Raw genomic sequence first — 27,687 nt, 5'->3', positions numbered from 1 at the left:
GAGTTAATCGTTTACAGAAATAAGACTGATGAATTAGTTAATTTGGCAACATATTGCTTTGCTTTTCAGGTTGATTGACATCTGGTTGCTCTACCATACAGTGTTGGTGCTGGTCAAATCCGTATCTACCATGGCAGTGTAAATAGTATAATTATGGAAACATTATATTGGTTAACTGTGAGATCTGATTGGTCACATCTAATTAGAATTACAGCACCCAACACCTACAGTGGGGCACTTGCTGGTCTGTGTGGAAATTTCAATGGAAACCAAGGAGATGAGTTTTATAGCCCAGATGGGGTTTTGTTAAACAATACACAGGAGTTTGGGAATAGCTGGAGAAATTGTTCTCTTTCAACCTTCTGCATAGGAACAGAGGTCATCTCACCAAGACATAACACCAGCGAGTTCATGGAGTACTGTAGCATCATAACCTCTACAAACGGGCCGTTTGCTCAGTGCCACAGCAGCCTTGACCCTCAGATTTGGTTAGAACACTGCAGACACAATTTGCAACAGACACATTGTGCCAGAGAGGCCATGTGTGAGGCTCTAAGAGACTACGTTGTACTCTGCCAGCCAAATGGCATCACTGTGGGAGAATGGAGAAATATAACCAACTGTGGTGAGTACTTGAACATGAACATGAACTTTAAAAAAAAGTTATATATGTGTATATATATATATATATATATATATATATATATATATATATATATATATATATATATATAAATATAATTTTTTTTTTTTTTTTTTTTCTTTCAGATTTCCCATGCCCAGCCCACAGCCACTATGAGCTTTGTGGCACTTCCTGTCCTGCAGCCTGTCCAAGTCTGTCTTTTCCATTCCCTTGTACCCAACACTGCCAGGAAGGTTGCCAATGTAATAATGGGCTACTGCTAAGTGGAAATCAGTGTGTTCCTCCTACAGACTGTGGCTGTTTTCATGAAGGTCGGTACAGACAGAGTGGAGATCAGTTCTGGTCTGGTGAGCAGTGCCTGTTACACTGTGTATGTGATGGGACATCAGGTATTGTTCGCTGTACTCATGCCTCTTGCCAAGAGCCGGACGGGGAATATGGCTGCCACTCTCAACCCAGTGCCACATGCTCAGCTTCAGGGGACCCCCACTACAGCACATTTGATGGACATAGATGGATCTTAAAGAGGGACTTCAGGATCCTGGTGGAGACGGTACGCAGCACATCGCCCACAATGAGGATCATAGTGTCAGGACCTCTTCCCACTTACCAGCGAGGGGCTGAGAAGTTTAGTAGACTTTTAGCTCTAAATGAATGGTTACAGTCATGGTGTCGAGAACATAAACTTCTCTTTGTTAATAACTGGAACTGTTTCTGGGAGCGTCCTAGGTTCTTCCGCCCTATTGGCCTGCACCCCAGCAGAGTTGGAGCAGCAGTGCTATCAGATAACATCTCTAGGATACTTCACACCATCTGACTGGTAAGACATCAAGAAATCTTCAACTATGAGAACACGCATACTACAGACCAAATAGTTACAAGTTCACACACAGCCCAGTTTATAGAAACCGTATCTATTCCTCGGGTAGTAAAACCAAGAATTACATACACAAGATCCAGAAATAATCTTATTGCAGTTAAAACTGAAAAATGCCAGATAAACAAACACAACAAAGTTCTAAAGTTTGGTCTTTTAAACATTAGATCACTTGCACCCAAAGCACTGATTGTAAATGAGATGATCACAGAGAATAATCTCTCAGCACTCTGTCTCACTGAGACCTGGATTAAACCAGGTGATTATATGGGTCTAAACGAGTCTACACCGCCAGGATATGTTTATAAGCATGAGCCCCGTCAGACTGGTTGTGGGGGGGGGGGGTGTAGGAACCATTTATAGTGCTTCTCTTAATGTTAGTCAGAGATTAGGATTCAGCTTTAAATCATTTGAAGTGCTCGTTCTTAAAGTTGCACTTTCAGACATGCATAGAAAACTCGCTCTGGTCACCGTGTACAGACCCCCAGGACCCTACGCTGATTTTCTTCAAGAGTTTGCTTGTTTTCTATCCGATCTCTTGATCAATTTTGCTAAAGTGCTGCTTGTAGGAGATTTTAATAATCATGTAGATGATGTAAACGATGCTCTAGAATTATCATTTGTTGACTTATTAAACTCTTTTGGGGTTAAACAAAACGTCACCAGACCAACCCACAGTTTTAACCACACACTAGACTTAATAATATCCCACGGAGCAGACGTCACTGATATCGATATTTTACCCCAGAGTGATGACATCACAGACCATTATCTCCTACTGTACACACTACCGGTAGAGCAGATTAACCGTGTTTCACCACGGTATCGACTTGGTAGGACTATTGTTCCAACCACTAAGGACAGATTCATAAATAACCTGCCTGATTTATCTCAGTTTCACATTAAACCCATAACTGATAATAATCTTGATGAAATGACTAACAACATAGACCTTATCCTCACTAGCACATTAGAAACCGTTGCCCCCATCCGGTTAAAAAAGGTTCGAGAACAAGCACCTGCACCTTGGTATAATAGTCATACGCATGCCCTCAAGAGAACAGCCTGTAATCTGGAGAGAAAATGGAGGAAAACTAAATTGGAGGTATTTAGAATTGCGTATAAAGACAGTATGCTTAGCTACAGACAGGCGCTAAAAGCTGCTAGAGCTGAACACCTGAGCAAACTCATAAAAAATAACAAAAACAATCCCAGGTTCCTTTTTAGTACTGTAGCTAAATTAACTACAAATCAGGGCTCTGAAAATTGTGTTCCATCACAGTTTAGTAGTGACGACTTTATGAATTTCTTCACTGAAAAAATAGATAACATTAGAAAAACAATTGTGGCAGTTCAACCTCTGACAGCATCTCCCGACACAATCGTACTTACAACCCCACAACTACACTGTTTTACATGTATAGGACAGGAAGAGCTGTATGATGTTATTGCCAAAGCTAAATCGACATGTCAGTTAGATCCAATTCCCACTAAACTACTGAAGGAAGTGTTATATACAGCTGGTGAGCCTCTTCTCAATATTATTAACTCCTTACTATCGTTAGGTCATGTCCCTAAATCCCTCAAGTTAGCAGTTATTAAGCCCCTCATTAAAAAACCTAATCTGGATCCAAGCACGCTATCGAATTACAGACCAATTTCAAATCTCCCATTTATGTCTAAGATTTTAGAAAAGATTGTCGCTGCCCAGTTATGTAACCACTTGCAGGAGAACAATATCTTTGAAGAATTTCAGTCAGGTTTTAGGCCCCATCATAGCACAGAAACTGCTCTAGTTAAAATCACTAATGACCTGTTTTTAGCTTCAGACCAAGGCTTCATCTCGTTGTTGGTTCTACTAGATCTTAGTGCTGCATTCGAGACTATAGACCATGATCTCCTCCTCGATCGCTTACAAAATTACATCGGCATTCAGGGACAGGCATTAAGCTGGTTTAAATCCTACCTGTCCGATCGTTACCATTTCGTAGATTTAAATGGAGAGCTATCCAGGATAATGCTAGTAAATTATGGCGTGCCGCAAGGTTCAGTTCTAGGACCCCTGCTTTTCACAATATACATGCTTCCATTAGGAAATATTATTAGAAGGCATGGAATTAGCTTCCATTGTTATGCTGATGATACTCAGCTATATATCTCATCTAAACCAGGCGATACAGCTCAATTAACTCGGATAACTGAGTGTGTTAAGGAAATAAGAGATTGGATGACCCACAACTTTCTACTTTTAAATTCTGATAAGACTGAGATTTTGTTCATCGGCCCAAAAACTAGTATACAGAAGCTCCAGCATCTCAACCTGCATTTAGATGGATGTTCTGTAACCACTAGTTTAACAGTAAAAGACCTGGGAGTTATTTTAGACAGCAACTTATCTTTCAAATATCACATCAACCAAGTTACAAAAACAGCTTCTTTTACCTTAGAAATATTTCTAAGTTAAGAAACATGTTGTCTATATCCGACGCAGAGAAGCTCGTCCATGCGTTTATGACCTCTAGAATAGACTACTGTAATGCATTACTAGGTGGATGTCCTGCATCATTAATAAACAAGCTTCAGTAAGTCCAGAATGCAGCAGCCAGAGTTCTCACAAGGTCAAGAAAATATGATCACATAACCCCAATCTTATCGTCCCTACATTGGCTTCCTGTTAAGTTTCGAATAGACTACAAACTACTGCTACTCACTTATAAAGCACTAAATGGTTTGGCTCCCATGTATCTATCCAGTCTTTTAACACGCTACAATCCGTCACGCTCCCTGAGATCTCAAAACTCTGGGCTTCTAGTAGTTCCTAGAATAGCAAAGTCCACTAAAGGCGGTAGAGCATTTTCACATTTAGCTCCTAAACTCTGGAATAGTCTTCCTGACAGTGTTCGGGGCTCAGATACACTCTCCCAGTTTAAGTGTAGATTAAAAACATATCTTTTTAGCAAAGCCTACACATAACACACATCACACACATCACATCACAACCTTGTGCTCCAGAACATCTGATCACATGCACATTATCAACTTGTGCTGTTAATATCATGAACCGCAGCTACGCTTATTCCTCTCCATTGCTTTTCTTTCTCTCCCCATCCCGAGACACCCTGAGGTTTGGCCAGCTCCAGTCACGTCCCACCTCGTGATGATTACGGACCTTTGAAGAAGTAGATGCCGAACTCGCAAACATCCCGAACCATCTAGAGACGTACCAGTGCCATTTGGATCCCGCTGCATGTGTGGAGTTTGACATTGGACCTTCTGGAGTGTTTAAAGGCTCTGGCATGGAGAAGCTGATGCTGGATCTGTGATGATCACAAATGCTGAGCTCATAAAACTAGGAGCTACTAACCATATAGACTGTATAAGACTGCAGAAAGAACATCACTTATAATCTTATACTCCAGTACTCATGTTAGTTCTCACTCTACAGTGTTCTGTAGTGTTGAAAGATTTATGATCAAACTCTTGATGTCACCCATATGAGGATGGGTTCCCCTTTTGAGTCCGGTTCCTCTCAAGGTTTCTTCCTCATAACATCTAAGGGAGTTTTTCCTTGCCACAGTCGCCACGGCTGCTCATCAGGGATAAACACACACCATTCACCTTCACTGTTGATTTGTGTAAAGCTGCTTTGAGACAATGTCTGTTGTACATGTATATTCACGCTGGATCTCCAAATAATGGTGACCTTTTAGCTTTATGTTCAACTTCAGTTTGAGGGCAAAGTCAGCAAGTAGGATGGGTGCAGAAGTGAGACCGTGTGTATTGTTCAACAATCATAATCAAATGCTCAGTTTCATGCTAAATGCTAAATGCTCTTTGTAATACCTTGCTGGCCATAATGAAATTACAGACGGGGTGATGCACGTGGTCAAAATAGTACCCACTTAGAATAATTAGTCTCGAAACATTTTGATACCACCTCGTAAACGTGTCTTTGTTCCCAATAATATGTAGTGTATAATTGAACTTTTTTTCCTCCAGATTGACAGTGAAACCAGAAATCTTCCTGCCCTGCTCGACTCTGGCCGTGTGTCGGTTTACTCCAGTGGAAGAAACACATTTATTACAACTGACTTTGGTCTAAGTGTGAGTTATGATGGCTCTTGGGTGGTACGAATCACCGTTCCAGGGAATTACAGTGGAGCCACATGTGGCCTTTGCGGTAACTTCAATGGTGACACCAGTGATGATTTCCGTTTGCGTTCTGGTACGCTGACGACTTCTGCTTCAGAGTTTGGAGCTGACTGGAAAGAGGGCAACGACACAACATGTAATCACGGATGTGGAGACGCCTGCTCACCGTGTCCAAACTCATCTAGAGCACAGTCTCTGTGTGCACTCATAATGGACAGTCAGGGTCCTCTGAGTTTCTGTCATGCATATGTTGATCCACTTGTCTATTTTAATGACTGTGTCTTTGACCTGTGCCTCTCTCAACACTCGAATCATGTACTGTGCCGTTCTATTGAAACGTATGTCAGTGCCTGCCAGTCTGCCAACATCAGGATTTATCCCTGGAGAGAAAATACAACATGTCGTAAGTGATTTTAAAGGGAATTAAAACAGTTTGATTTAAGTCTCTAATAATAAAATTGTGTGTAGATCAGATTATTTAGAAGGAATTAGTTTTCTCATTAATATTAATATAATAGTTCACAGTGAAAGGTTACATGTGTGTATGTTATTTCCTCAGGTATATTCTGTCATCCAAACAATCACTATGAGCTGTGTGGTTTAGACTGTGGACACACCTGTACCAGCATTATAAATGACACACGTGAGGGAACATGCAGAGAGGGATGTTTCTGTGATGATGGCTTTGTAAGGAGTGGAGGAAACTGTATGCCTGTAGAGCAATGTGGTTGCTCACACAATGGATTCTCCTTCCAGGTGCATTTCTGGCACTATTTGACTATCTTTCACAGCTGTACACCACTTTAAAGCCTTTCAGTTGTACAGTTGTAATTGCTGATTGTTTCATTTTGATTGAACATGTATAAATATGAAATTGGCTATTATCTAATTAAATACAACACAATTCAGTGAGAATGGTTAAAAAAATCTGATTTGTATACTTGGATCCTGGTATCTTTGCCTGCTTTTTTTCTGATATGATAGGATGGAGATTGGTGGCTTGAGCCAGTTTCATGTCTGCAGATTGTCAGTTGGATTAATGGCTGGCATTTGACTGAGCAATTCTTACACATTCAGTGTTACACTTTTAATAAACAGTACAATGAGTCACTTGTTTGTGTGATGAAGCATTATTTTGTGAAAATTCCAGGTGAAGTCGGGTCAATTCAAGAAACCTGTCATTTCAACCATTTTTAGCTGATGCAGTACATGGTGAAACAAGACAACGTTTCTCCAGAACCCTGGTGCTACATAACAGAACCCTGGTGCTACATAACAGAACATAGAGCTACATAACAGAACATGGCCATGGCCAGAAATTATTTCAATTTAAATGATTTGTATATTTTTATTGCATACATGATCAGCATATGGTTAAAATAACTATAAATATCATCTAAACTCTTTTCATAGTAAACCCACAGTCTTTTGTTCTTGCAGATCGGTGAGGATTTCTGGACTGAAGAATGTTTAGAACACTGTAAATGCTTTGGTCCCAATGATCTGCACTGCATCTCTGCCTCCTGCACGCCCACTGAGGAGTGTGTGGTTAAGAATGGTAGACTCGGCTGCTACAGTCAAATGTCAACATGCATAGTCTCTGGAGATCCCCATTATTATACCTTTGATGGAGCTGTGGCTCACTTTCAGGTTAGAACTGATTGTGTACATTTCTGAAAATTCCAAGGTTAGGGTTCAATTTTGGAAATCAAACATTGTATGACATGGCAGCATGGTGGTTCAGAAGGTAACCTCAGTGCCTCACAGCTCCAGGGCCCTATCTTTAATCTTGAGTTCAGGTTACTGTCTGTGTAATGTTCCTTCAGCATGGCCCTCATACATTTGGGTTTCCTTTGAGAATCTCCTTTTACTCCATTTCAGAAGTGGCTTGGCTCAGATCCCAATGTCCTAGTTGTGATTGTGTATATGAATAAGCACTAGAGATCACAGTAACCATAGCCAGTATAAAGCAGTTACCAAGAGTGACTGAGTAAGATATAGTAACTATGACCTTATTTACTGTCATTTATTTAGAAATAAACAGTCTGCTTTTTTCATCACAGTAATAACAAACATTTACTTTAACACTTTGTTACGTTAAGTTATTTTAATACATTCAATTATATATTTGTTATATTTAATCCAATATTCTGTAGGGCACTTGTTCATATGAGATTTCTCAGACATGTGGAAATGTCCCTCACGATGGTCTACAATTCCGTGTGGTGGCAACCAGCATGCATCGTGGGAGCAGAGCAGTCTCCTTTGTATCTGCAGTGGAGATGTGGCTAAATAAACAAGGAACACAAACACAAATTACAATTGGACAAAACAAGAGAGTAAAGGTACTAAAATAATGTTATATTCCTGCTTCCAGAGAAATGTGTGTTACACATATGCTTAGAGAACTTTTTTACGGTGGCCGAGAAGTGCAAAACACATTAACAAATCCGAAAACAAATTAACAAATCCAAAAACAAAACAACAAATCCGAAAACAAAACAACAAATCCAAAAACAAAACAACAAATCCAAAAACAAAACAACAAAACAACAAATCCAAAAACAAAACAACAAATCCAAAAACAAAACAACAAATTAGAAAACACTAACAAATCCGAAAACAAATTAACAAATTCGAAAACACATTAACAAATCCAAAAAACACAACGACAAGCCAGACAAACCGGAAAAGGTCGGTATAGTTTGCGAATGGAAACTTACAGATCATTGGACGAGACACCTGTCACTCACCTGTATATCTTGACTGACAGGTGTCTCGTCCAATGATCTGTAAGTTTCCATTTGCAAACTATACCGACCTTTTCCGGTTTGTCTGGCTTGTCGTTGTGTTTTTTGGATTTGTTAATTTGTTTTTGAATTTGTTAATGTGTTTTTGGATTTGTTGTTTTGTTTTTGAATTTGTTGTTTTTTTTCGGATTTGTTGATTTGTTTTCGGATTTGTTAATGTGTTTTGCACTTCTCGGCCACCGTACTTTTTCCTTCTGTTTCACTTTTTCAGGTTAATGGAGTTGAAGTGGATTCATCTGTTTATCACAGCAATCATCTTGCAGAAATATATCATGAGAATAATTTTATAGTTGTAAATGCTTCACATGAGCTCATGGTCTACTACGATGGCCGTTTTACACTTTTAGTCAAACTGGACCCAAGCTTCCATGGATCTGTGTGTGGAATGTGTGGGAACAATAATGGAGATGCTACAGATGACAAGATCCTGCCGAATGGAGAACCTGCACCCAATGATGATGTTTTTGGCAGCAGCTGGAAATCAAACATCAGCAGCTCAAGGTAGTAAATTTAAATATAATGAAAAAATATATATATGATTTAACATTAGATCCAACTCAGAGCTATGCAGAGCCTTTAATATATATATATATATATATATATATATATATATATATATATATATATATATATATATATATATATATATACAGTGAGGAAAATAAGTATTTGAACACCCTACTATTTTGCAAGTTCTCCCACTTAGAAATCATGGAGGAGTCTGAAATTGTCATCGTAGGTGCATGTCCACTGTGAGAGACATAATCTAAAAAAAAAATCCAAAAATCACAATATATGATTTTTAAACTATTTATTTGTATGATGCAGCTGCAAATAAGTATTTGAACACCTGAGAAAGTCAATGTTAATATTTGGTACAGGAGCCTTTGTTTGCAATTACAGAGGTCAAACGTTTCCTGTAGTTTTTTACCAGGTTTACAAACACTGCAGGAGGGATTTTGGCCCACTCCTCCACACAGATCTTCTCTAGATCAGTCAGGTTTCTGGCCTGACACTGGGAAACACGGACTTTAAGCTCCCTCCAAAGATTCTCTATTGGGTTTAGGTCTGGAGACTGGCTAGGCCACGCCAGAACCTTGATATGCTTCTTACAGAGCCACTCCTTGGTTATCCTGGCTGTGTGCTTCAGGTCATTGTCATGTTGGAAGACCCAGCCTCGACCCATCTTCAATGCTCTAACTGAGGAAAGGAGGTTGTTCCCCAAAATCTCGCAATACATGGCCCCTGTCATTCTTTCCTTAATACAGTGCAGTCGCCCTGTCCCATGTGCAGAAATACACCCCCAAAGCATGATGCTACCACCCCCATGCTTCACAGTAGGGATGGTGTTCTTGGGATGGTACTCATCATTTTTCTTCCTTCAAACATGTTTAGTGGAATTATGACCCAAAAGTTATATTTTGGTCTCATCTGACCACATGACTTTCTCCCATGACTCCTCTGGATCATCCAAATGGTCATTGGCAAACTTAAGACATGCCTGGACATGTGCTGGTTTAAGCAGGGGAACCTTCCGTACCATGCATGATTTCAAACCATGACGTTTTAGTGTATTACCAACAGTAACCTTGGAAACGGTGGTCCCAGCTCTTTTCAGGCCGTTGATCAGCTCCTCCTGTGTAGTTCTGGGCTGATTTCTCATCTTCCTTAGGATCATTGAGACCCCACGAGGTGAGATCTTGCATGGAGCCCCAGTCCGAGGGAGATTGACAGTCATGTTTAGCTTCTTCCATTTTTTAATGATTGCTTCAACAGTGGACCTTTTTTCACCAAGCTGCTTGGCAATTTCCCCGTAGCCCTTTCCAGCCTTGTGGAGGTGTACAATTTTGTCCCTAGTGTCTTTGGACAGCTCTTTGGTCTTGTCCATGTTAGTAGTTGGATTCTTACTGATTGTATGGGGTGGACAGGTGTCTTTATGCAGCTAACGACCTCAAACAGTTGAATCTAATTTAGGATAACAAATGTAGTGGAGGTGGACATTTTAAAGGCAGACTAACAGGTCTTTGAGGGTCAGAATTCTAGCTGATAGACAGGTGTTCAAATACTTATTTGCAGCTGTATCATACAAATAAATAGTTTAAAAATCATATATTGTGATTTCTGGATTTTTTTTTTTAGATTATGTCTCTCACAGTGGACATGCACCTACGATGACAATTTCAGACCCCTCCATGATTTCTAAGTGGGAGAACTTGCAAAATAGCAGGGTGTTCAAATACTTATTTTCCTCACTGTATAATATAATATTCCTGTCTGTCCTGTTCCCTGTCTAGATGTGGTGTTAATGACCAGCCTGTTGATCCTGAAGACTGCCCCTTCAGAGAGGAGTACTCTAAACTCTGCAGCATCATCACCAACACCAGTGGATTTATTCCAAAATTGATTAAATTCATTATTTTACCACAAATTATATTTTGTTTGATGCTACAAGCTTGGCACCAATTTTTGGGCAGTTTCCCCCATTGTTCTTTGCAGATCCTCTCAGGCTCCATCAGGTTGGATGGGGAATGTCATGCACAGTCATTTTCAGATCTCTCCAGAGATGTTTCATCAGGTTCAAGTCTGAGCTCTGGCTGGGCGACTCAAGGATATACACAAAGTCATTCCGTAGCCACTTCTTTCTTATCTTGGCTGTGTGTTTAGAATCAATGTCCTATTGGAGGATGAACCATTGACAGTTTGAAACGTCTGAAGTCCAGAGCACTCTGGAGCTGGTTTTTAATCAAGGACGTCTCTGTACATTGCTGCATTCCCCTTCCCCTGACTATTCTCCTAGTTCCTGCCACTGAAAAAAATCTCGACAGCATGATGCTGCCACCACCATGCTTCACTGTAGGGATGGTATTGGCCAGGTGACGAGCGATGCCTGGTTTTCACCAAACATGACACTTGGCATTCAGGCCAGAGATTTTAATCTTTGTTTTTAATGGTCTGAGAGTCCTTCAGGTGCCTTTTGCAACCTCTAGGTGGGCCTTCATGTGCCTTTTACTGACCGTTCTATACACCATACAGGCCTGATTGGTGGAGTGCTGCAGAAATAGTTGTTCTTCTGGAAAGTTATCCTCTCTCCACAGAGAAACACTGGCGCTCTTTCAGAGTGACCATCAGGTTCTTAGTCACATCCCTGAGTAAGGCCCTTCTCCCTCGATCGCACAGTTTGGCCAGACGACCCACTATAGGAAGAGTCCTGGTGGTTCCAAAATTATTGCCCCTTAATGACCCTTAATGCTGCAGAAATTTCTCTGTCCCCTTCCCCAGATCTGTGCCTCGATAAAATCCTGTCTCTACAGACAAGTCCTTGGACTTCATGGCTTGGTTTGTGCAGCGGCATGCATTTGGTACCTTGGCCTTTAGTGAGGACTTAAACGACTTTCCCGACTTAATCCACCTCTTAATTCCACCACTATCACGTCGCAATTATAGGAACCATCAATACTGCAGAGAGAGAGAGGCATTTCGCATAGGGAAAGTGAATACCATTTTACTAAAGCAAAAAACTTAACTACACTACAACCACAACTGTACCGCCTACATCATCTGGAGCAGTTTAGAATCAATATTTGTCTAATAACATGACAAAAACTTTAAAATGTAAATAAAATACTCACCAGATATGCAGACTCATAATGTGCAGCACCCCCCAGAGGCTGTAATCCAGTGGTACCACTCGTATTTACTGGTCTGGAAGTGGAGAACAAACCCTTTGAGACAAGGTTGGCTGACCTCTTCACCATGTCTAGCTTTTCTTGAACACAGATTTTTTTTAAGCGAGACCAAATCAATTTCTCTTTCTCCGTAAGCATAAAAAAAGTCTATCTCGGATGTATTAATGTGTGCAGAGCTACACACGTGTTTTACCAGTCGAACTTGGCTGTAACAGTTTCCCTCTGACCAACCAATCAGAGTACAGAGAATGCTGATGCTATTCTGGGCCAGCTAGCTGCCCTGTGAGGAGAATCTGAAATCTGATTGGTTAAAGATACAGATTTATATCTAATAGAGACTGCGGTTAAAAGGCCAGCAGAAGAGACTTTGAAGGCTCTGGGGAGATTAGATTGACATTGCAGCACACAGAGGCTGAAATCTGTTTGGACAAAAAATCTAACATCCACATAAACATCCTGGAAGCAGTGCACCCGAGAGAAACACTATGAAATGAAGAGAATAAACTGTTGGGAATAAATTAATACAATTTCATGGAACAAATATTAGAATTTAGGTTGTAAATGTAGGTCAGTGCTTCTGAAAGTAGGCCAGCAGAGAAGGCTTTGATGGCCCTGACCCTCCGCCACTGGGTTTGTGCTCTGACATGCATTGTAATTTGTCAGACCTTCTATAGACTGGTGGGTGCCTTTCATGCCTAATCAACTGAATTTACCACAGGTGGACTCCAATCAAGTTGTAGAAACATCTCAAGGATGATCAGTGGCACCTGAGCTTAAAGATTTCAAACAAACTTTTTTTACGTTGTCATTATAGTGTTTGTTTGTAGAATTTTGAGGAAAATAAGTAATTAGATCTATTTTGGAATAAAGCTGTAACATATACTGTGGAAAAAGTGAAGCGCTGTGAAAACTTTCTGGATGCACTGTATACACACTCCTAATCATAGTGCCTATTCTAATTTGTCTATATTTTACTGTCTCAAAGCATTGTGCACAAGGCTCTTCCAGATGGAAAGGGCATGTTCCAGGTCATGATGATTCCCTTTGAAGATGCCAGCTTTTCATACCGGTACACTGGCAGGGTGAATATAGAGGTGGGCCAACAAATCTACATAGGAGTCTTTGTTCAAGGTGTGGACAGCCGCCAGATTGCCACAGTAATAGATTCATGTTGGGCCACACCTGTACATGAAGCAAACTACACTGTCCTCTGGGACCTGATTAATCAAAAGTAAGTCACTTCTTCTCTCTTTCTATATATATGTTCATCCTAATCAAGGACATTGAAAACTTTCTGCTTACTTACAATTCAAGTGAAAAGTTCAGATATACTCCTAGTTTATATGAAGTTTGTTCAGAGATTGTACACGAATTCAGGATCTTAATTGAATTCAGGTAATTAAGATTAAGATGATGGAACAATATTGGAGCTAGAATTAGCTAGGCTGACAAGCTAATAAAATAGATTCATTTGCTCCAGGCTTAATCACGCACACCTGGGACTCATCATCACTCCACCCCGCTTCTACATAAGCTCCTCACTCACAATCACTCCTTTGTTCATTATTGTATGTATTGGTTGTGGAGGTATGTGTTTAGTGATTCATGCAGGACTCTGTGTTCCGTTCCGTTCCGTTCCGTTCCGTTCCGTCCCGTCCGGACTCCACAATCCTGTACCGGCTGCGCTTCTCCTCTCCATGCATCTCGGATCAGCTACGCTTCTCCCCAAGCGCACTTCGGACTCTCTTTACCTAAGGACTGCTGTGTGTGTGTGTGTGTGTGTGTGTGTGTGTGTGTGTGTGTGTGTGTGTGCTTGTGTGTATCGCTCTCCCTCACTCTCGTCATTAAAACCGGAGCGAGCTGTACTTCGGCTTCCGCCTCCTGTTTCACTCGCACCCTGACACTCACCTGTCCCAAGGAATACTTATTTAAACTTTCCATTTCAGATTCTGGTACAGTAAGTGCAAAGCAATATCTCAACCCATACTATGATGATAGAAATACTTTAGACCAGCGGTCCCCAACCTTTTTTGCGGTTTACGGACCGGTTTAACGTCCGACAACATTTTCACGGACCGGTCTTTAAGGTGTGGCGGATAAATACAACAATATAAAATGATACGACATTCATAAAAACTGGTATTTTCTTAATATAATAATAAACGTGAATCCACTGTGGTGTTTTTTTGTTCATTTTGCTCGCTTGGGGGATTGAATGAAATGGGCCGGAGCAGCCCCTTTAAGAAGGTAGCGGATGGAGGTAAGACATGTGACCGAGGCATCTTGACATGCATCAAGAGTCATAAACAGATGTGGCAGAGAAAATCCGGTCATTTTCCAAACAAAAACATAATTCAGAATCAGATAATAAATAAAACGGAAATAATGTAAGTTATGTATTCTTTCTGTGCTGCCCGGTACCAATTGACCCACAGATCGGTGCCGGTCTGCGGCCTGGGGGTTGGGGACCACTGTTGTAGACCACCACTGAGATACAGATTTTTCTTCATGTTAAATGTTTGCTGTTTGTTTTGTTTATTTTTACTGTATTTTAAGACAGTAATTAAACTACTGATCTTTAATTTGTTTGTTTTGATGAAGTTTTAATGTATAATGATAAAGAATATGCATTACACAGTGAAATGTTTACTTTATAATCATTGCCTAGAAGGACTCCATGTGTAAATCTAACCAAAATACATCTTCCTGATTTAAACCAATTGGAAAATGATATATTTTTAGGTGTCCAAATGCAAATGATGGCACAGTAAAGGTGATTGAAAATGGTGTCTCCACAACTGGACGATTCTCCTTCAAGATGTTTACGTTTTATCATGATGTATCCAAGGTTTTCCTTCACTGCAACATTCACCTTTGCCTTCTGAGAAAAAACAACTGTGCAGAGGTGAGTGAATACACTTCTGATGATTAACATGCACCATGCATGCACTATAACACGATCTATTAAGATCTATTAAGTTCTATTCAAATTAAGGCTGAAGTTCATGTAAATGTACAATTGTTCAACTGATAGTAAAAGGACAATATGCAAATGTGCAAATATACTAAAATAACCTAATACATTTTTATTTTAATTGCAAAATATGTTTGCTGCATCAATCTTTTGATAAAAATATACAGACAAAGATGCATGTACAATAACAACGTAGTTCTAACTGTGTTATAAATAAATAGCGTAATATGATTGTTTTTTTGTTTTTATATCAGGGGCTATGTTTGACACATTTTGTATCAGGGGTTCCTGTCCCATGTCTCTATCGCACACACACACACTCACACATATAATACCTTTCCACTAACAGACAGGTTTGAGGGGTGCCAATAAAATATCTATGTCACATAGCAGATGGATCTAATAAAATAAGTTAATAAGAAAGTTTGCTGTTAACACAAGCAATGCTAAAGACAGGAAATAACATTTAGCCACTAGGTTAAAGTCCTAGTCGTATATTCAAATATATCAATAATTTAAATTCTAAAAATGCCTGTAAGGTTTTATTACCTTAATGACATATTTTAGATTTAATAAACTAACACTAGCATTAGCCCATCGCTTGAGCTGCTGCAGTAACAGAGCTCTTTAATAGTGCAGGAAGAAACTCAAACTATGTGAAATAAATAAACCTGCTTGTGAGCTATAAAAAATCTAAATAATACTAAAAACATGTGTGTTTTCTGCAGCGTTGCTTCCCTGGAAATCACCATCGTTCAGGCAGATCTGTGGACGTCCATGATAGGGCCTCAATTTCCATGGGGCCTTTTATTTGGTCCACAGAACACTGAGGTAAACATGTAATTTTTTTTGCCATTTTTAAATCCATTAAACTGTAGTGAGTACAGCAGTAAAATTGCACCAGATTCAGTGTGACTGGAAAAAACTGTAAATTATCCAACTGGGAAATGGACAAGATCCCATTTCATTGACAACCATGTGAAAAAGAAAGTATACCCTCTTTGAACTCTATGGTTTACATATCAGGACGAAAACAAATTCTAGTACTTTTATATCTTCAAATTAGTTTAAAACAACTTCAGATAAACAACACATGAAATAATGTATGACTTGATTTATTTTTACAAAATTAAGAAGTCGTGTGAGAAATCAGCTTCCATATGAATTAAAAGTCTAAATGAAAGTACAGAATCAGTCAGCTACTGCTAATGAAGAGCCCTTGATTAATTCATCACCAGCAAGTGTGACCACCTCTATACATGTATTAGTGGTTATCTGCTCTGGAGCATTCAGGTGTGTCTTAGTAAAACGCATACTGTAAATACATTTCCAAAAACAAACAAACAAAAAAAAACCCCACATCATTCAACACTGAGGAAGATTAGGCACAAGTGGAAAACGTTCAAACCGATCTTCCCAGGAATGGATGTCGCAGGAAATTTACCCCAAGGTCAGACAATACAATGCTTTTTAGAGATTACAAAAAATGCTAAAGTCACATCCAAAACTCTACAGGCCTCAGTTAGCAAGGTAACTTTAAAAAATAAGTTAGTTCATAACAGTACAATTAGCTATGTAGTTCAAAAGAATGTATACAATTATACAAGTAATTCCCTAAAACCTTACAATTACACCCGATTTGATCATTCACATCACACGTGTTGACATCACACAATTCCAGACTATATGGTGATACAGTAGGAATATATGGTGATACAGTAGGAATATATGGTGATACAGGAAGAATATATGGTGATACAGTAGGAATATATGGTGATACAGTAGGAATATATGGCGATACAGGAAGAATATATGGTGATACAGTAGGAATATATGGTGATACAGTAGGAATATATGGCGATACAGTAGGAATATATGGCGATACAGGAAGAATATATGGTGATACAGTAGGAATATATGGTGATACAGGAAGAATATATGGAGATACAGTAGGAATATATGGTGATACAGGAAGAATATATGGCGATACAGTAGGAATATATGGTGATACAGTAGGAATATATGGCGATACAGGAAGAATATATGGCGATACAGTAGGAATATATGGCGATACAGTAGGAATATATGGCGATACAGTAGAAATATATGGCGATACAGGAAGAATATATGGTGATACAGTAGGAATATATAGGACTTCAGGATCCTGGTGGAGACGGTACGCAGCACATCACCCACAACGAGGATCATTGTGTCAGGACCTCTTCCCACTTACCAGCGAGGGGCTGAGAAGTTTAGTAGACTTTTAGCTCTAAATGAATGGTTACAGTCATGGTGTCGAGAACATAAACTTCTCTTTGTTAATAACTGGAACTGTTTCTGGGAGCGTCCGAGGTTCTTCCGCCCTGATGGCCTGCACCCCAGCAGAGTTGGAGCAGCAGTGCTATCAGATAACATCTCTAGGATACTACACACCATCTGACTGGTAAGACATCAAGAAATCTTCAACTATAAGAACACGCTTACTACAGACCAAATAGTTACAAGTTCACACACAGCCCAGTTTATAGAAACCGTATCTATTCCTCGTGTAGTAAAACCAAGAATTACATACACAAGATCCAGAAATAATCTTATTGCAGTTAAAACTGAAAAATGCCAGATAAACAAACACAACAAAGTTCTAAAGTTCGGTCTTTTAAACATTAGATCACTTGCACCCAAAGCACTGATTGTAAATGAGATGATCACAGAGAATAATCTCTCAGCACTCTGTCTCACTGAGACCTGGATTAAACCAGGTGATTATATGGGTCTAAACGAGTCTACACCGCCAGGATATGTTTATAAGCATGAGCCCCGTCAGACTGGTTGTGGGGGGGGGGTGTAGGAACCATTTATAGTGCTTCTCTTAATAAACTTTCTTTTCGGCTTCTCCCGTTAGGGGTCGCCACAGCGGATCCTCCACACGTTTGATTTGGCACATGTTTTACGCTGGATGCCCTTCCTAACGCAACCCTCCCCAATTTATCCGGGCTTGGGACCGGCACTAAGAGTGGCTGGGGATGGTTCCCTGACCGGGAATCGAACCCGGGTCGCAGCGGTGGGAGCGCTGCATCTTAACCACTAGACCACCTTCTCTTAATGTTAGTCAGAAATTAGGATTCAGCTTTAAATCATTTGAAGTGCTCGTTCTTAAAATTGCACTTTCAGACATGCATAGAAAACTCGCTCTGGTCACCGTGTACAGACCCCCAGGACCCTACGCTGATTTTCTTCATGAGTTTGCTTGTTTTCTCTCAGACCTCCTGATCAGCTTTGATAAAGTGCTGCTTGTAGGAGATTTTAATATTCATGTAGATGATGAAAACGATGCCCTAGGATTATCATTTGTCGATTTACTAAACTCTTTTGGAGTTAAACAAAACGTCACCAGACCAACCCACCGTTTTAACCACACACTAGACTTAATAATATCCCACGGAGCAGACGTCACTGATATAGATATTTTACCCCAGAGTGATGACATCACAGACCATTATCTCCTACTGTACACACTACCGGTAGAGCAGATTAACCGTGTTTCACCACGGTATCGACTTGGTAGGACTATTATTCCAACCACTAAGGACAGATTCATAAATAACCTGCCTGATTTATCTCAGTTTCACATTAAACCCATAACTGCTGATCATCTTGATGAGATGGCGAACAACATAGACCTTATCCTCACTAGCACTTTAGACACTGTTGCCCCCATCCGGTTAAAAAAGGTTCGAGAACAAGCACCTGCACCTTGGTATAATAGTCATACGCATGCCCTAAAGAGAACAACACGTAATCTGGAGAGAAAATGGAGGAAAACTAAATTGGAGGTATTTAGAATTGCGTATAAAGACAGTATGCTCAGCTACAGACAGGCGCTAAAAGCTGCTAGAGCTAAACACCTGAGCAAACTCATAGAAAATAACAAAAACAATCCCAGGTTCCTTTTCAGTACAGTCGCTAAATTAACAACAAATCAGGGATCTGAAAAATGTGTTCCATCACAGTTTAGTAGTGAAGACTTTATGAATTTCTTCACTGAAAAAATAGATAACATTCGAAAAACAATTGTGGCAGTTCAACCTCTGACAGCATCTCCCGACACAATCGTACTTACAACCCCACAACTACACTGTTTTACATGTATAGGACAGGAAGAGCTGTATGATGCTATTATGAAAGCTAAATCAACAACATGTCAGTTAGATCCAATTCCCACTAAACTACTGAAGGAAGTGTTATATACAGCTGGTGAGCCTCTTTTAAATATTATTAACTCCTCACTATCGTTAGGTCATGTCCCTAAATCCCTCAAGTTAGCAGTTATTAAGCCCCTCATTAAAAAACCTAATCTGGATCCAAACACGCTATCGAATTACAGACCAATTTCAAATCTCCCATTTATGTCTAAGATTTTAGAAAAGATTGTCGCTGCCCAGTTATGTAACCACTTGCAGGAGAACAATATCTTTAAAGAGTTTCAGTCAGGTTTTAGGCCCCATCATAGCACAGAAACTGCTCTAGTTAAAATCACTAACGACCTGTTTTTAGCTTCAGACCAAGGCTACATCTCCCTATTAGTTTTACTAGATCTTAGTGCTGCGTTCGACACTATAGATCATGATCTTCTCCTCGATCGCTTACAGAATTACATCGGTATTCAGGGACAGGCATTAAGCTGGTTTAAATCCTACCTGTCCAATCGTTACCATTTCGTAGATTTAAATGGAGAGCTATCCAGGATAATGCTAGTAAATTATGGCGTGCCACAAGGGTCAGTTCTGGGACCCCTGCTTTTTACAATATACATGCTTCCATTAGGAAATATTATTAGAAGGCATGGAATTAGCTTCCATTGTTATGCTGATGATACCCAGCTATATATTTCATCCAAACCAGGCGATACAGCTCAATTAGCTCGCATAACTGAGTGTGTTGAAGAAATAAGAGATTGGATGACCCATAACTTTCTGCTATTAAATCCTGATAAAACGGAGATTTTGCTCATCGGCCCAAAAAATAGTACACAGAAGCTCCAGCATCTTAGCCTGCATTTAGACGGTTGTTCTGTAACTACTAGTTCAACGGTAAAAGACCTGGGAGTTATTTTAGACAGCAACTTATCTTTCAAAAATCACATCAATCAAGTTACAAAAACAGCCTTCTTTCACCTTAGAAATATTTCTAAGCTAAGAAATATGTTATCTATATCTGATGCAGAGAAGCTCGTCCATGCGTTTATGACCTCTAGAATAGACTACTGTAATGCATTACTAGGTGGATGTCCTGCATCATTAATAAACAAGCTTCAGTTAGTTCAGAATGCAGCAGCAAGAGTTCTTACTAGGTCAAGAAAATACGATCATATAACCCCAATCTTATCGTCCCTACATTGGCTTCCTATTAAGTTTCGAATAGACTACAAACTACTGCTACTCACTTATAAAGCACTAAATGGTTTGGCTCCCATGTATCTATCCAGTCTTTTAACACGCTACAATCCGTCACGCTCCCTGAGATCTCAAAACTCTGGGCTTCTAGTAGTTCCTAGAATAGCAAAGTCCACTAAAGGCGGTAGAGCATTTTCACATTTAGCTCCTAAACTCTGGAATAGTCTTCCTGACAGTGTTCGGGGTTCAGATACACTCTCCCAGTTTAAGTGCAGATTAAAAACATATCTTTTTAGCAAAGCCTACACATAACACACATAACACACATCACATCACAACCTTGTGCTCCAGAACATCTGATCACATGCACATTATCAACTTGTGCTGTTAATATCATGAACAGCAGCTACGCTAATTCCTCTCCACTGCTTCTCTTTCTCTCCCCATCCCGAGGCTTCCTGAGGTTTGGCCAGCTCCAGTCACGTCCCACCTCGTGAAGATTATGGACCTATGGATGATCATGGAGAAGTAGATGCCGAGTGTTTAAAGGCCCTGGCATGGAGAAGCTGATGCTGGATCTATGATGATCACAAATTGTTCTGTATTGTTGAAAGATTTATGACCAAACTTTTGATGTCACCCATATGAGGATGGGTTCCCCTTTGAGTCTGGTTCCTCTCAAGGTTTCTTCCTCATATCATCTAAGGGAGTTTTTCCTTGCCACTGTCGCCACGGCTGCTCATCAGGGACAAACGCACACCATTCACCTTCACTGTTGTTTTCTGTAAAGCTGCTTTGAGACAATGTCTGTTGTGAAAAGCGCTATACAAATAAACTTGACTTGACTTGAATATATGGCGATACAGTAGGAATATATGGTGATACAGTAGGAATATATGGTGATACAGGAAGAATATATGGCGATACAGGAAGAATATATGGCGATACAGTAGGAATATATGGCGATACAGGAAGAATATATGGCGATACAGTAGGAATATATGGCGATACAGGAAGAATATATGGCGATACAGTAGGAATATATGGCGATACAGGAAGAATATATGGCGATACAGTAGGAATATATGGCGATACAGTAGGAATATATGGCGATACAGGAAGAATATATGGCGATACATGAAGAATATATGGCGATACAGGAAGAATATATGGCGATACAGTAGGAATATATGGCGATACAGTAGGAATATATGGCGATACAGTAGGAATATATGGCGATACAGTAGGAATATATAGCGATACAGGAAGAATATATGGCGATACAGGAAGAATATATGGCGATACAGGAAGAATATATGGCGATACAGTAGGAATATATGGCGATACAGGAGGAATATATGGCGATACAGTAGGAATATATGGCGATACAGGAAGAATATATGGCGATACAGTAGGAATATATGGCGATACAGTAGGAATATATGGCGATACAGTAGGAATATATGGCGATACAGGAAGAATATATGGCGATACAGTAGGAATATATGGCGATACATGAAGAATATATGGCGATACAGTAGGAATATATAGCGATACAGGAAGAATATATGGCGATACAGTAGGAATATATGGCGATACAGGAAGAATATATGGCGATACAGTAGGAATATATGGCGATACAGGAAGAATATATGGCGATACAGTAGGAATATATGGCGATACAGGAAGAATATATAGCGATACAGGAAGAATATATGGCGATACAGTAGGAATATATGGCGATACAGGAAGAATATATGGCGATACAGTAGGAATATATGGCGATACAGTAGGAATATATGGCGATACAGGAAGAATATATGGCGATACAGTAGGAATATATGGCGATACAGTAGGAATATATGGCGATACAGGAAGAATATATGGCGATACAGTAGGAATATATGGCGATACAGGAAGAATATATGGCGATACAGTAGGAATATATGGCGATACAGGAAGAATATATGGCGATACAGGAAGAATATATGGCGATACAGTAGGAATATATGGTGATACAGGAAGAATATATGGCGATACAGTAGGAATATATGGTGATACAGTAGGAATATATGGCGATACAGGAAGAATATATGGCGATACAGTAGGAATATATGGTGATACAGGAAGAATATATGGTGATACAGGAAGAATATATGGCGATACAGTAGGAATATATGGTGATACAGGAAGAATATATGGTGATACAGTAGGAATATATGGTGATACAGGAAGAATATATGGTGATACAGTAGGAATATATGGTGATACAGTAGGAATATATGGCTAACCCAGCCATTAGGGGGGCACAAGCCAGTGTACTCTTAGTGCCGGTCCCAAGCCCGGGTAAATGGGGAGGGTTGCGTTAGGAAGGGCATCCAGCGTAAAACATGTGCCAAATCAAATATGCGGATCACAAATGAGAATTTCATACCGGATCGGTCGAGGCCCGGGTTAACAACGACCGCCACAGGTATCGTTAGCCGACAGGGCACCGGTGGAAATTGGGCTACTGTTGGCCGAAGGAGGAGAAGGAGAGGAGGAAGGCGTCTACAGAGACGGCAGGAAAAGGAGCAGTGTAGGAGAGTAGAGGTTCGGGTTGGTACTTTAAATGTTGGTACTATGACGGGTAAAGGGAGAGAGATAGCTGATATGATGGAGAGGAGAAAGGTAGATATGCTGTGTGTTCAGGAGACCAAGTGGAAAGGGAGTAAGAGCAGGAACATTGGAGGTGGGTTTAAACTGTTTTATCATGGTGTGGATGGAAAGAGAAATGGTGTAGGGGTGATTCTGAAGGAAGAGTACAGTAAGAGTGTAGTGGAGGTGAAGAGAGTTTCTGATAGGGTGATGATCGTGAAGGTGGAAGTTGAAGGGATGATGATAAATGTCATCAGTGCCTATGCTCCACAAGTGGGCTGTGAGATGGAGGAGAAGGAAAGATTCTGGAGTGAATTAGATGAAGTGGTAGATGGTGTACCTAGGAAAGAACGATTGGTGATTGGGGCAGACTTTAATGGGCATGTAGGTGAAGGGAACAGAGGTGATGAGGAGGTGATGGGTAGGTATGGCCTAAAGGAGAGGAATGTGGAAGGGCAGATGGTGGTAGATTTTGCTAAAAGGATGGAAATGGCAGTGGTGAACACGTATTTTTAGAAGAAGGAGGATCATAGGGTGACGTATAAGAGTGGAGGAAGGTGCACACAGGTGGATTATGTTCTGTGTAGGAGATGCAACCTGAAGGAGATTGGAGACTGTAAGGTGTTGGCGGGGGACAGTGTAGCTAGACAGCATCGGATGGTGGTCTGTAGGATGGTTTTGGAGGCGAAGAAGAAGAAGAGGAGGAAAGTAAGGATTGAAAGAAGAATAAGATGGTGGAAACTGAAGGAGGAAGAGTGTAGTGTGAGGTTCAAGGAAGAGGTCAGACAGGGGCTTGGTGGTGGTGAAGAGGTGCCGGATGATTGGGCAACTACTGCAGGAGTGATGAGGGAGGCAGCTAGAAAAGTACTTGGTGTGACATCTGGAAATAGAAAGCAAGACAAGGAGACGTGGTGGTGGAATGAGGAAGTGCAGGAGAGCATTAGGGGAAAGAGATTGGCAAAACAGAAGTGGGATCGACAGAGTGATGAGAAAAGTAGGCAGGAGAACAAGGAGATGCGGCAGCAGGTAAAAAGGGATGTGGCGAAAGCCAAGGAAAAGGCATATAAGGGAGCTGTATAAGAGGTTGGACACTAAGGAAGGAGAAAAGGATTTATACCGATTGGCCAGGCAGAGGGACCGAGCTGGAAAGGATGTACTGCAAGTTAGAGCAATAAAGGATGGAGAGGGAAATGTGTTGACTAGTGAGGAGAGTGTGTTGAGAAGATGGAGGGAGTATTTTGAGCAGCTGATGAATGAGGAAAATCAGAGAGAGAGAAGGTTGGAGGATGTGGAGTTGGTGAAGCAGGATGTAGATAGGATTAGTAAGGAGGAAGTGAGAGCAGCGATTAAGAGGATGAAGAATGGAAAGTCGGTTGGACCAGATGACATACCGGTAGAAGCGTGGAGATGTTTAGGAGAGATAGCAGTAACTACAGGGGAATTAAGTTGATCAGTCACACCATGAAGTTATGGGAAAGAGTAGTGGAAGCCAGGCTGAGAGAAGAGGTGACCATCTGTGAGCAACAGTATGGTTTCATGCCGAGGAAGAGCACCACAGATGCCTTATTTGCTTTGAGGATGTTGATGGAGAAGTATAGAGAAGGACAGAAGGAGCTGCATTGTGTATTTGTGGATTAAGAGAAAGCGTACGACAGGGTGCCGAGAGAGAAGTTGTGGTATTGTATGAGGAAGTCAGGTGTGTCAGAGAAGTATGTGAGGGTGGTGCAGGACATGTATGAGGACAGTTTGACGGCAGTGAAGTGTGCAGTAGGTACGACAGACTGGTTCAGGGTGAAGGTTGGACTGCATCAAGGATCGGCCCTGAGCCCTTTCCTGTTTGCAGTGGTGATGGACAGGTCGACGGACGAGGTCAGACAGGAGTCTCCCTGGACTATGATGTTTGCAGATGATATTGTGATTTGTGGTGAGAGTAGAGAGCAGGTTGAGAAGAGCCTGGAGAGGTGGAGATATGCACTTGAGAGAAGGAGAATGAAAGTCAGTAGGAGTAAGACAGAGTACATGTGTGTAAATGAGAGGGAGGGCAGTGGAGTGATGCGGTTGCAGGGAGAAGAGGTGGAGAAGGTGGAGGAGTTCAGGTACCTGGGGTCAACAGTGCAAAGTAATGGAGAGTGTGTTAGAGAAGTAAAGAAAAGAGTGCAGGCAGGGTGGAGTGGGTGGAGAAGAGTGACAGGAGTGATTTGTGATAGAAGAGTATCTGCAAGAATGAAAGGGAAAGTTTATAGGACTGTGGTGAGACCTGCGATGTTGTATGGATTAGAGACAGTGGCATTGAGTAAAAGACAGGAGGTGGAGCTGGAGGTAGCAGAGCTGAAGATGTTGAGGTTTTCGTTGGGAGTGACGAGGATGGACAAGATTAGAAATGAGTTTATTAGAGGGACAGCACATGTAGGATGTTTTGGTGAGAAGGTGAGGGAGGCGAGATTGAGATGGTTTGGACATGTGCAGAGAAGGGACATGAATTATACTGGTAGAAAAATGCTGAAGATGGAGCCACCAGGTAGGAGGAAAAGAAGGAAGGCCAAGGAGGAGGTTCATGGATGTGGTGAGGGAAGACATGCAGGTACTTGGTGTGAAAGAGGCAGATGTAATGGACAGGATGGTATGGAGATGGATGATCCGCTGTGGCGACCCCTAATTGGAGCAGCCGAAAGAAGAAGAAGAAGAAGACAGGAAGAATATATGGTGATACAGTAGGAATATATGGTGATACAGGAAGAATATATGGTGATACAGTAGGAATATATGGTGATACAGTAGGAATATATGGTGATACAGGAAGAATATATGGTGATACAGTAGGAATATATGGTGATACAGTAGGAATATATGGTAATACAGTAGGCCAGGTTGATGGTGAGGATGCAAGACAGTAAAACAATTGATTGCAACAGCTGCATCACACAACCTACAAGTAATAAATGGACTAATATGTGGCAATGATACAAGCTGTAATTAGTATTTCAAACATACCTTCTATATTTGTACTTAATTTTCGTAAAACAACTTTTTTACCTGATTGTATGTAGAATTCACTGAACACTACTGGACACAGCTGGAATTTTCACTAAAAGGAGATTGAAAAAAATACAAATTCATGACAAAAAATTCAACGTTTTTCTGTTAACAGGTCTGTAAGTCCACAAAGAAAAAGAAAAGGCATTTTATCGATTTCCTGAGTATCTGGATGATTTACTGAAGGCAAAAAATTTCTCTGTTAATGCATTTTCAATTAATCATAAAACATTTGTATTACTCCATGAGCGAACCTGTCTTTATAATTGACTTAACATTGGTTTTTATTAATATTAACCATGAGGGGATTTTTGCTGTGAATAAATCAGAAAGTATGTACCCTGAGGAACAGTACAGATTATACTGATATGCTTTAATGAATAAAATTAGACTGTAAATCAATGTTGTGTGGTTAAATAATCTAAAATGTATTCTTCAGCTCATCAAATGATTCTACTGTAAATCTGAAAATGTTTTCCATGTCTGTGTTGCTCAATAAATTCTCTCTAACTCTCTAACAAATCTTCTATTTATTTTCCATCCTCCCCAGGCATATCTATCACACACTGTAAAATCGAATAGCTGCCATGACTTGCATAGATAAGTTGCCAGTACAAATATGTACTTCTTAATAGTTATTATAAAGTAAGATGTAATTGCAGGGTAAAAAAGTACATGTTACGGTTTATTCTGAGTGAAGTTAACATGGCTTAAGTCATGATCACTCGCTAATTTTATTTTCAGTCAACCTAATCGGGTTCAAGTTACAATCACAACAGGGCTTCATTTGCTGACACGTGCTAAGAGCGAGTATTTTCTAACGAACCCTAAAAGCAACCAGATCTGCGCATGTGCTGTAGAAGTCATTGGACGTCTCGCGCCGTGTCGACATTTTCACAATTTAAGGATCTCTTCGTGTAAAGGTAAGTTATCAAACAAATAATAACTGTGTGTGGATTTGTTCGTTCTACTTTTGTCTTAGCTCTAACTATCATTTGTTTCATATTAACTTAGCTAACAAACACTGCACAAGTTGAGTAGTCTTCCGAAAGAGGGAGAAGAGAGACTTCTCTTCTGTGTGGTGTGCAGGGCAGTGACTGTAAGAGTGGACGATACGACCACTGAATATTTTGAGTAGCTGATGACCTTCCAACCGTCTTGGTGAGTTTTTTCTCTTAGCTTAGTAATAGTTTAGTACATTTCTAACACCACTAATGCGGTCGCAAAGCTAGCGCTATGCTAACGTGGTGTTGATACCTTTTTTTTTGTCTTTTTTTCCTGCCTTTTTTCTCTTTTTTTTCTGCCTTTTCTGTCGACCACTACGCTGATTTTTGTTGAACATAGCAGGGAAAAATATGACTTTCTGTATGATGTAAACTGAGAGAGATCCACAGAGCGAAGGATAACGTTAACTCATCCCGAAACGCTTGAAACACGCGGTGCCTCAAAATTTTCACTTGCACTTCCACGGGACAAAAGAGA

At 40.4% G+C, this 27,687-nt stretch overlaps 1 pseudogene across 1 annotated transcript in view; it reads left to right on the top strand.

The window, feature by feature from the left end:
- The window catches only part of LOC310716625 (alpha-tectorin-like), a 29,192-nt pseudogene extending 2,465 nt beyond the window's left edge, over window positions 1-26,727 (top strand). The window contains exons 7-18 of the transcript XR_014538252.1: window positions 85-625; window positions 769-1,103; window positions 5,520-6,075; window positions 6,232-6,428; window positions 7,113-7,322; window positions 7,829-8,017; window positions 8,694-8,983; window positions 10,777-10,865; window positions 13,132-13,399; window positions 14,911-15,073; window positions 15,871-15,973; window positions 26,321-26,727. The product of XR_014538252.1 is annotated as an alpha-tectorin-like (transcript). The remainder of the gene's footprint in view (window positions 1-84; window positions 626-768; window positions 1,104-5,519; window positions 6,076-6,231; window positions 6,429-7,112; window positions 7,323-7,828; window positions 8,018-8,693; window positions 8,984-10,776; window positions 10,866-13,131; window positions 13,400-14,910; window positions 15,074-15,870; window positions 15,974-26,320) is intronic.
- The last annotated feature ends 960 nt before the right edge of the window (window positions 26,728-27,687 follow it).

The sequence above is a fragment of the Silurus aristotelis genome (assembly GCF_946808225.1).
Source record: "Silurus aristotelis genome assembly, chromosome: 21".
Taxonomy (NCBI): domain Eukaryota; kingdom Metazoa; phylum Chordata; class Actinopteri; order Siluriformes; family Siluridae; genus Silurus; species Silurus aristotelis.
Note: the sequence above shows the minus strand (reverse complement) of the source record. Positions and strands in the feature narration are given on the sequence as shown.